Genomic DNA, 10,234 nt, shown 5'->3' on the forward strand with positions numbered 1-10,234 from the left:
GAACTCTCTCACTCACTCAGCCATCATTCCTTATCTGACACCCCAGAGGTCTGATACCAGAAATATGATAGAGTTATTATTTAAGCAATGCACCAATATATGACTCCAACTCAGATGGATCTAGGTTCAAATTGTGACAAAGCCACTACCAGCCATGAGAGTGTAGAAGAGTGACTTCACCTTTTAGAGCCCAATTTTCACCAAATGTACAAACAAGATAACAATCCCTATGTGTAGCACTGCTGTGTTAGAAATAATATAGGCCAAAATCCTAGCACCTTACCTGGCTCAGGGAAACCACTAAATACATAATTATTAATGTTATTTTTATATGAAAGTCTCTATTTTCTCAGTTTTTCCAGAAAGCTAAAGTTCCTAAAAGACGGTCTGAGCATAATGTCAAGGGTCCTGATGAAATGGCTATGACAGGCAATATATCAGAATTAGTGGAATGCCTATGTGGAGTTGCTTGCTTAAGAACACCCTGAAGGTGGGTCGATACTATTAGCACCAATACTTCCCTGTCATAACATCCTACTTAAACAATCAATAGACAAATAAGAAGACCTTAATGATTTAGCATTTTATTAGCAAATTGCAGTGGCTGCTTGCAAGATGACTTTGAACTATAGTTGGAAATTTGAAGCAGGTGATTTGGGCCACTTTGCTTTTTGGCAACTACCCACTGACAGCATGTTACTTTTGCTTCCTTTGTCAAGCACAGAAAAACAGGAAGCACAAAATCAATTTGAAGTGGGGTTGGAGGTGGGAGGGAGCTGGTGGAGAGGCAGGCTGTGTCTCCCATCAGGTCTGATCCACATTAAGCAACAAGAAATCACTCTGTACTCAGCCTGGGTCTTGTGCTGAGCTGCACCTTCAAGCATTTTTGGACACAAAGAAATCCTTCTGTACATGTGGGGTTTCTGGCTCTCTCTTCAGGACCAGCCCCACCCCACAACCCCTTTTAAGAAATGTCTCTGGGGTATAGAGGGCAGTAGAGTAAGTGCAGAAGGAGACTGAGACATGGGCATGTTCTGAGTTTTGCAGTGAATTAGTTATGTGACCTTGATAAAATATACACTGCTTCTCCATCTATGGGAGTACTGAAGAAGGAAGAAGCATTTCACAATCAAATTCCAACCAAGGAAAGGCGTTGTGGAAAAACAGTGGAGGTAACCCAGAGATGCTGGCATGAGCTGTGGTCCATGGGAGACCCCATGCCCAATCTAAAGACATTCACATTTCATAAACATAAAGAAATCAAGTTCCAAGAGGTAACATACCTATCAGCTGCCAATTCCAGACCTCTGGGCCAGATGGTGGGTGAGGTCTTTTCTAGTCTTATGCTCTGAGCCGCCCTGGCACCGGAAAGTAGCACTGAAGGATGCTGAAGGATATGAAAGCAGAGCAACTTGCAAAGTCACATTTAGTTATGCCTTATTAGAAAAGCTTTAAGTATAGAAAAAACTAACTTGCTTTAGGTTATACTAATTCTAAAATAAAAACCAAATGAAGTCCAGTTTAATTAGAATTAAATCTAGTAGTAATAGATAGCTTTTCACAAATTTTTACACATACAAAAAAAGTAGTGCTTTGAGAAAAATGTCAATGAGATAATACTAGCCTCTAGGATCATTTATCATCTTCAATACAGCTAGATAGAGACCTCATAGACAGTGCTTCCCTTAATGGCCACTCAGCAGGGCCTCCATCCATCTGTCTCCATTAAAAGGAAGAGGAAGTGTTTTATTTATAGAATGACTAAACGTGTCCATTGTTGCTTTATTCTGCATTTTAAAATAATGAAGACAGGTACATGTTGCTTCTCAAAGTCTTCAGCCCAAGTAGTACTTTACTGATCATTTCCAAGTTAATGGGATAAGAACCTAGAAGGCAATGACCCAAATTATCACCTAATTGAACAAGCCCCTCACTTAAAAAAAAAAAAATACATATACTTTAAAAGGTCTTTTGATTCTGAAGCACAGGGTGTCAATATAGATTGTGAATTCCATGGAATATCATAGCTCAATTAGCTATTGTGAGTTCCATAGAATATCATAGCCAAATTAGCCAAATATCATAGCCATTTTTTCAAAATGTTTTATTCTGAAATAGTTATGGATTCATAGGAAATTGCAAAGATAATACAGAGAGGACTTGTGTACCCTTCACTCAGTTTCTCTCATTGGTTCCCTCTTATATGGAGCACAAGGTCAAAACTAGGAAACTAACAATGATATAGAGGATGTGCATTGTTCTATGTCATGTTATCACATGTGTAGATTCTGTAACTACTGCCAAAATCAAGATGCGCAATGATTCCATCCCTTGCCCTCCTCCTCACCATCTCTGTCTCCTGGAATTAATATTTTCTTCATCTCTGAAGTCCAATTTTTGTCACTGTAAGAATGTTATATAAGTGGAATCATACACCAAATACTCGTTTTTTTGATACTGGATTTTAAAAATCAGCATAGTATTCTCGAGGTCTATCCAAGTTGTTCCATTCCTTTTCATTTTTGTCCATTCTTCTCTATTGCCAAGTAGTATTCCATGGTATAGGTTTGTTTAACTATTCACCTATTTTAGAACATTTTTCTTCTTTCCACTCTGTGGCTATTTCAAATAAAGCTACTATGAACAATCAGGTATGGGTTTCTGTGTGGACCTAAGTTTTTATTTCTCTTTAATAAATGCCCAGAAGGGCAATTTTAAGTGCATGTTTAGTTTTTTAAAAAACTGCCAAACTACTTTTTAATGTGGCTGTACCATCTTACATTTCCACAAGCAATGTATGTTTCTCTGTGTCCTCCCAGGCATTTGGTATTGTCATTATTTTTAACGGTAGTTGTTCTAACAGGTATGCAGTGATATCTCACTGTGGTCTTAATTTGCATTTTCCTAATGCAAAACATGTTTTAATGTGCTTATTTGCTCTCCCTATAACTTCTTCAGTGAAATGTCTCTTTATGCTATTTGCTTATTTTCTAACTGAATTGGTTTTTTTGTTTGTATTTTACTGTTGAGTTTTGAGAGTTTTGAAAATATAGTGTATAGATGAATCTTTTGACAGGTATGTGGTTTGCAAATATCTTTTCACAGTCCGTAGCTTGTCTTTTTATCATCTTAAAAGGGTCTTTTGCAGAGCAAATGTTTTTAATTTTGACGAAGTCCAATTTATTATTTTTTTTCTTTTTTATGAATTGTGTTCTTCGTGTCTCAGACTCTTGGTGAACAATAAATAGGCCCTGAAGTTTTTCTCTTATTTTCTTCTAAACATGTTATTGTTTTATTACATTTTGCATTTGAACCTATAATCCATCTTGAACATTTTCAGGTTTCTTTTTGTTGTTAATTTGCTTTGCATAGGTGGTAGGTTTAGGTTGAAGTTTATTTCTTTTTTGCTATAAATGTCCCATTGCGCCAATGTTATTTGTTGAAAATACTTTCCTTCCTCCATTAAATCAGTTTTAAACCCTTGTCAAAGATCAGTTAGGCATATTTGTGTAGGGATTCTTCTGTGTTTTCTAATTTATTCCATTAATCTATATGTCTATCCCTCCATCAATGCCACCCAGTCTTGATCACTGTAACTATATAATAAGTTGATAGACTTATTCTTCCTACTTCATTATTATTTTTCAAAACTGTTTTAATTATTCCAGCTCTTTTGCCTTTCCACATATTATTTTGGAATAACTTTATATGTCTACAAAATATCTTGCTGTTATTTTGATAGGAATTACATTAAACTTGTATATCAACAGGGTGAATTGATATTGTTATTATGTGGGCCTTCTGTTTTATGAACAGATATTACTTTTCATTTATTTAGATATTCTTTGATTTCTTTTTATCAGCTTTTTGTAGTGTTCAGTATAAAAGTCTTTCATATGTTTTGTTAGATTTACACATAAGTTTTTCCCCACTTTATATTTTAGGGATAGTAAATGTTATCATATTTTTAATTTCAGTGTCCACATGTCCACTGTAGACATGTGGTACAGAGAAATACAACTGATTTTTGTATGTTGATCTCATATCCTGTCACCTTGCTGAATTATATTATTAGTTCTAAAATATTTGGTTTTTTTCATAGATTTTGGGGGGGATTTTCTACACATACAATCACATCATCTGCAAATAGAATTTTTGCCTCTTCTTTTCCAATTTGTGTGCTTTTGTTTCTTCTTATTGCCTTATTGCGGTGGCTAGAACTTCTAGTACTATTTCAATAACAGTGATAAAGCTAGTCATTCTTGCTTCTTTTGTGTTTTAAAGAGAAAGTATTCCATTTTTCACCATTAATGCCATATTAGTTGTAGGTTTTTTGTAGATGTTTCTTGGCAAGTTGAGGAACTTCCAATCTATTCCTAGTGTTCTGAGATTTTCTTCTTTTTTATTTTTTATTTAATTTTTATTTACTGTGATCCTCCCATGTTCTGAGATTTTAACCACAAATAAGTACTGAATTTTGTCAAATGATTTTCTTGCATCAATTGATAGAATGATGTGATTTCTGTGTTTATATAATGGACTACATTGACTTTTGATTATTGAACCAGTATCACATCCCTGGAATAAACTTAATTTGGTCAAGGTATGTATGAGTAGTTGTATCACTGAATTAAATTAACTAATATTTTGTTGAGCATTTTTGTGTCTATACTTATGAGGGGTATTTGTAGTTTTGTTTTGTACTATCTTTGTCTGGTTTCTGTATCAGCTTCATAAAATGAATTGGCAAGTGTTTCTTCTTCTATTTCTGGAAAATATTGTGTAGCACCGATGCCAATTCTCCCTAAATGAGCATCTATTCTGTTATTAGGTAACATATTCTATTAATGTCAGCTGGTGTGTTATTCTTCTTTATCCTTGGATTTTCTGTCTAGCTGCTCTGTCAGTAATTGAAAGAAGGATGTTGGTGTCTCCACATATAATTGTGGATTTGTCTGTTTCTCCTTCCATTCTATCAGTTCTGGCTTCACATATTTTGCAGTTCTAGTGTTTGGTGAACTTTTTTTTTTCCTAAGGCTCTGAACTTTTTTTTTTTTCTTGTCTATTTCCCTCTGTTATTCAGCTTGGGTAGTTTCTCTTGTTCTATCTTCCAGTTCACTGATTCTTTCCTCCATTCTGCCCTTGAGCTCATTCATTGAGTTTTGTATTTTGGTAACTGTATTTTCTAAGTGCTAAAATTTCCATTTGGTCTTCTTTCTATCTTGTATTTCTTTGCTGAGATTTTCTATATTTTCATTAATTTCAAAGTTGTTTATAATTGCTCATTGGATCATTTCACCATGAGTGCTTTAAAATCCTTTTCAGGCTGGACGTAGTGACTCACACCTGTAGTCCCAGCACTTTGGGAGGCTGATTTAGCAGAATGATTGCTTTAGGATTTTGAGACCTAGAATTGCCTAGGAGTTTGACACCAGCTAGGCAACAAAGCAAGACCACATCTCTACAACAAATACAAAAATTAACTAGGTATAATGTGCACCTGTAGTCCCAGCTACTTCAGAGGCTAAGATGGAATGATTGCTTGAGCCTGGGACATTGAGGCTGCAGTGAGCTATAATCATACCTCTGTACTCCAGCCTGGGTGACAGACAGCAAGGCCCAAAAAGTAAAAATAAAAATAAAAATAATAAAATAGAATGCTTGTCAGATAATTCTAACATCTCTGCCATGTTGGTGTTTTTGTCTATTGATTGTTTTTTCTCATTTAAGTTGATTCTTAGCATAATGAGTGATTTCTAGTTACATAATACTGTGGGTATTATGTTATAAAACTCTGGATCTTATTTAAATCCTTTGTTTTATGTGGTCTTTTCTGATACCACTCTAATAAGAGTGGGGATGGGGGTCACTGCCTCATGACTGCCAAGTAGGGGGTAGAAGTACAGATTCCCTACTTGACCTGTATTGACACTGGAGTGGGAGTGATCCTCACTACAACCAGGAGGGATAGGAGCTACTGCCCTTTGTTGGGTCTACACAGATAACACCTTGGCTGGGAGTGGCAGGAGTGCTTTGTCATTGTGCCCCACGTGGCCTCTGCTCACACCATGGGGAGGGGTATCCTTGCTGCCCCTGAGTGGTGGTGACGGTCCTGACGCTTCACTGATCCACCTCTGATAGGGGAAGGAAGGGCACCTCATTGCCACCAGGTGAATTGGAAGTCCAGGATCCCAATGTGGTCTTCATTGTCATCTTGTGGAAAAGGGACCTCATTACCCTCCAGTGGGAATGAGAGTTTTGGCTTTCTCCTCCTTCTTCTCTGACATCACTCTGCTCAGGGCATTCGGGAAAGCTATTATGGTCCAGGCAGTGTCGAAATATGGCCTCTCCATTTAGCCTTTGGTGGCAGGGGGTGGAGAAGCAGACGCATTTTTTTCTATGGTGTTTGGCAGGAGTAAGTGGTCATTGTTTGAAAGCTTTTCTGTCTTTGTAGGCTGCCCTTTCTTTGTCATTTGTCTGGAGGGAGCAGAAATTTTATTTGGGTTGTTGGCCTTTCCAGGTGTTAGCCTGTCCACTATTCAGCCTGACATATGTGAGGCAAACAAAAAAAGCAGGGTTGTTCCTCAAGCCCCAGTGTCCCCATGTCCCTGTTAGTCTTCCATCTCCATCTTTCAGAACCTTCCTGTGGTTGTTCTGCATACACGGCCCAGGACTTTTAGGTACACTAAGTGGCAGGAATATGCAAAAGTATTCCTACTCCGTCTTTCCAGATGCCCACGTTCCCCACTCCCTAAGTCACATTCTTGTATTTAGTTTAGATTTTTCACATTCTTGTTCTGGCTTTTGTTGAAACTTTAGGAATATTTACCATGTGTCTTCTGACAAAATTATATAAGGTAACAATAAATGCAAAATAAATATAAAACCTGTGAGAATCAAAAAATTCAAGAAAAAGGAAATATGTTTTCCCTTTGTTTCAATCAAGTCTTTATCTGGGCAGTGCAGCACGCAACCACCGCCTCCTGGGTCCATGCAATTCTCTTGCCTCAGCCTCCCAAGTAGCTGGGATTATAGATGTGCACCACCATGCCTACCTAATTTTTGTGTTTTTAGTAGTGATGGGGTTTCACCATGTTGGTCAGTCTGGTCTTGAACTCCAGACTTCAAGTGATCCCCCCGCCTCGGACTCCCAAAGTGCTGGGATTACAGGCATGGACCACTGCGCCTGGCCCCCGGACAATAACTTAGAAGCCAAAAAGAAATAGTTCTAGTAAATAAAAATGTTTATTTTATTTTATGTATTTATGTATTTATTTTTGAGATGGAGTCTCGCTCTGTCCCCCAGGCTGGAGTGCAATGACGCGATCTCGGCTCACTGCAAGCTCCACCTCCTGGGTTTACGCCATTCTCCTGCCTTAGCCTCTCGAATAGAATAGCTGGGACTACAGGTGCCCACTACCACTCCCAGCTAATTTTTGTATTTTTAATAGAGAAGGGGTTTCACTATATTGGTCAGGCTGGTCTCGAGTTCCTGACCTCAGGTGATCCACCTGCCTCAGCTTCCCAAAGTGCTGGGATTACAGGTATGAGCCACCAATCCCGGCTGCTAGTTTGATCAGATAATAGTCTCTAAACTTATTTTTATTTTTGAGTAGCACAGGAAAATGTAGCAGGACTTTCTAGCAAGAGAAAATGTTCACATAGTCTTAATAGCTAACATCTAACTAGATACAAGATAGGTGGCAGGGCATCCGTCTCACCTAATTTCCAATATTGGTGTCTCAGTGGCAAGGCATTTACATTTTTGCTTTCCTGAATTTTTAATTGAAAAGGAGATTGAAATCTAAATTAATGTTTGGGTAAAACAGCATCTAAATGATAATGAGCATACCTATTCATTTGTTGTTAGGCAGTTGAGTATCATTTAGATCAAGATTAAACGGAGAACTCTACAATCAGATTTTCTACCTAACTTTACCCTCCTAGACACTGCTTTGAAGATGAACGGGTTCTAGAACACACCCAATGTTTTGAAAGCCTTTAGATCCAGACACTCATGATTTTTCATTTTTAATTATTTATGTTTCATTTACATGATCATTGCTGTCACTGGTTTGTATGTGTCTGAATTAATTAGACACTTTTAATATCAAACTAATTACTTAAAACAGAAGAACATATAATTGTATACCACAAAATGCAACTTCTTCGCTTATGATATTGTAGTAGAGTTAGTGAAAGCTTTTGTTGGTCCTGTGGTTCATAAAGTACTTCATGCCAGAGTCTGCAATATCTATTGTTCATAAGAATTATTAAACTATCAAGGCTTATTCAAGGTTGCTACTAGCACATAGTCCATAACTTAATTGGTTATAAACAGATGACACTGATTCACTTCCTTTGACAAAAGTAATAAAATTAAAGCTATATAATTAAAAATTAGATAACAATGTACATACTCATAAGCACCAGCAGATCAGGTTATCATACCATGGAAACAATGCAGAGTAAGTATGAAAAATTATAAAATCCATAAGAGGTAAGCAGTTTGTTATTTGCAATTGGATGACACTGGGATCTTTTGAGAACAGTATTAAATGGATTTAATAAGTATCCAGGCATACCTGAACTTCCAATTGTGTTTTCTAATTAAACAAGATGAGATGCAGGAATAGTCTGTTCTGTACACAATGCTAGGTTTTGTGATAACTTTTACATGCATGGATCATCCAATTTAACTTCACAATCTCTCTCAGAATTTAAGTTTTGTTGTTGCTGGAGTGAATGCATTATTTTCTTTTTCCAAATTCTCCCAATAAGTAAGCTCCAAAATAAAATTAAGTTCTGCTGACTCCAGCATTGCCTGTTATGCTGAGTCTAGTCCAAGCTTTTTTATTTGCTGTACAGTGGAAACAGTTATGATGCTCTCTGACAACAACAATAACAACAAAAATGCTTGGCTATATCACTTCTCTTCCAAATCTATTTTAGAAAAGTATAAACAAATTAGTAATTTTTGTAAGAAAGATTTTTTTTTTAAGAAGGAGAAAAAGAAGAAGAAATCACCTGTAATTTTTAGTGTAACCAGCAAATATTCTTTCATTTCTGGGCATGTCTGAGTCAGAAACAGCAGTTCTTGGCAGGTGAAGTGGCTCACGCCTGTAATCCCAGCACGTTGTGAAGCCAAGGCAGGTGGACTACAAGGTCAGGAGGTCAAGACTAGCCTGAGCAAGATGGTGAAACCCCTTCTCTATTAAAAATACAAAAATTAGCCAGGCATGGTGGTGGGTGCCTGTAATTCCAGCTACTCAGGAGGTGGAGGCAGAGAATTGCTTGAACTTGGGAGGCGGAGGTTGCAGCAGTGAGCCGAGATCCCAGCACTGCACACCAGCTTGTGTGACAGAGCGAGACTTCGTCTCAAAAAAAAAAAAAAAAGAAATAGCAGTTCTTTTGTATCCACTGGTGCCTTTCTCACAGTAATATTTTCCAAGTGCCAGTCAAGACCTTGCCCTTTTTCACATCCACTGTTTGCAAAAGTGCAAAGGCAGCTGCTTCTGTTCTAAACACATCCACCTGCCAGAGTTTACATCATGGTTAAAAAAGACAAAATCTTCCTCTGTACCCCAAGAGACGCGTGGCCAAACTTTCATTCTAGGAAAACTAGCTGACTCCAGACTGGGCGCTGAGTCATAAGCTCCAGCCTCCTCTCTTTGTGAGATAAACTAGAAAACTTATATTATGAACATTTTACATACTAGTGGATGTGTAAGCCTTTCCAGGGAAAACATCACCAACTCTCCACAGAGTTAGAGTTTCAATGATTCATGCAAGAACCTTTCATCAGAAACCTCTTGGAAGAGGTGTTTCCAAAAGTCAAGGAAACCACAACTCAATCCATCAGTGGTTCTGACTTTTAGAGTGTACGGGCCAATGATATACCACCTAAAATGAAGACATAGACACCCTTGCCATTAAGTTCTTCCATTTAAAATTCAATCTAAACTGGTCACTAATTGAGATTAACCAGACACATTATTGGCAGGAGAAAAGCAGGCAGAAAAAATGAACAAATATATATTGAAGGCCATTATATGTATTTTTATCATTTAATTCTCATGACAGTCCTATAAGATTGATATTTTTCTACTTTGCCAATGAGACTATAGTCTCAGAGAGATTAAATAATTTGCCAAAATTTGAAAATTTGGTCACTTAGTAAGTGACCAAAAATACAGAAACAAAGTTAAGAGTTTTCAATGATTAAGCATCTTCG

The sequence above is a fragment of the Colobus angolensis genome, unplaced genomic scaffold, assembly GCF_000951035.1.
Source record: "Colobus angolensis palliatus isolate OR3802 unplaced genomic scaffold, Cang.pa_1.0 Scaffold166, whole genome shotgun sequence".
Lineage (NCBI taxonomy): Eukaryota > Metazoa > Chordata > Mammalia > Primates > Cercopithecidae > Colobus > Colobus angolensis.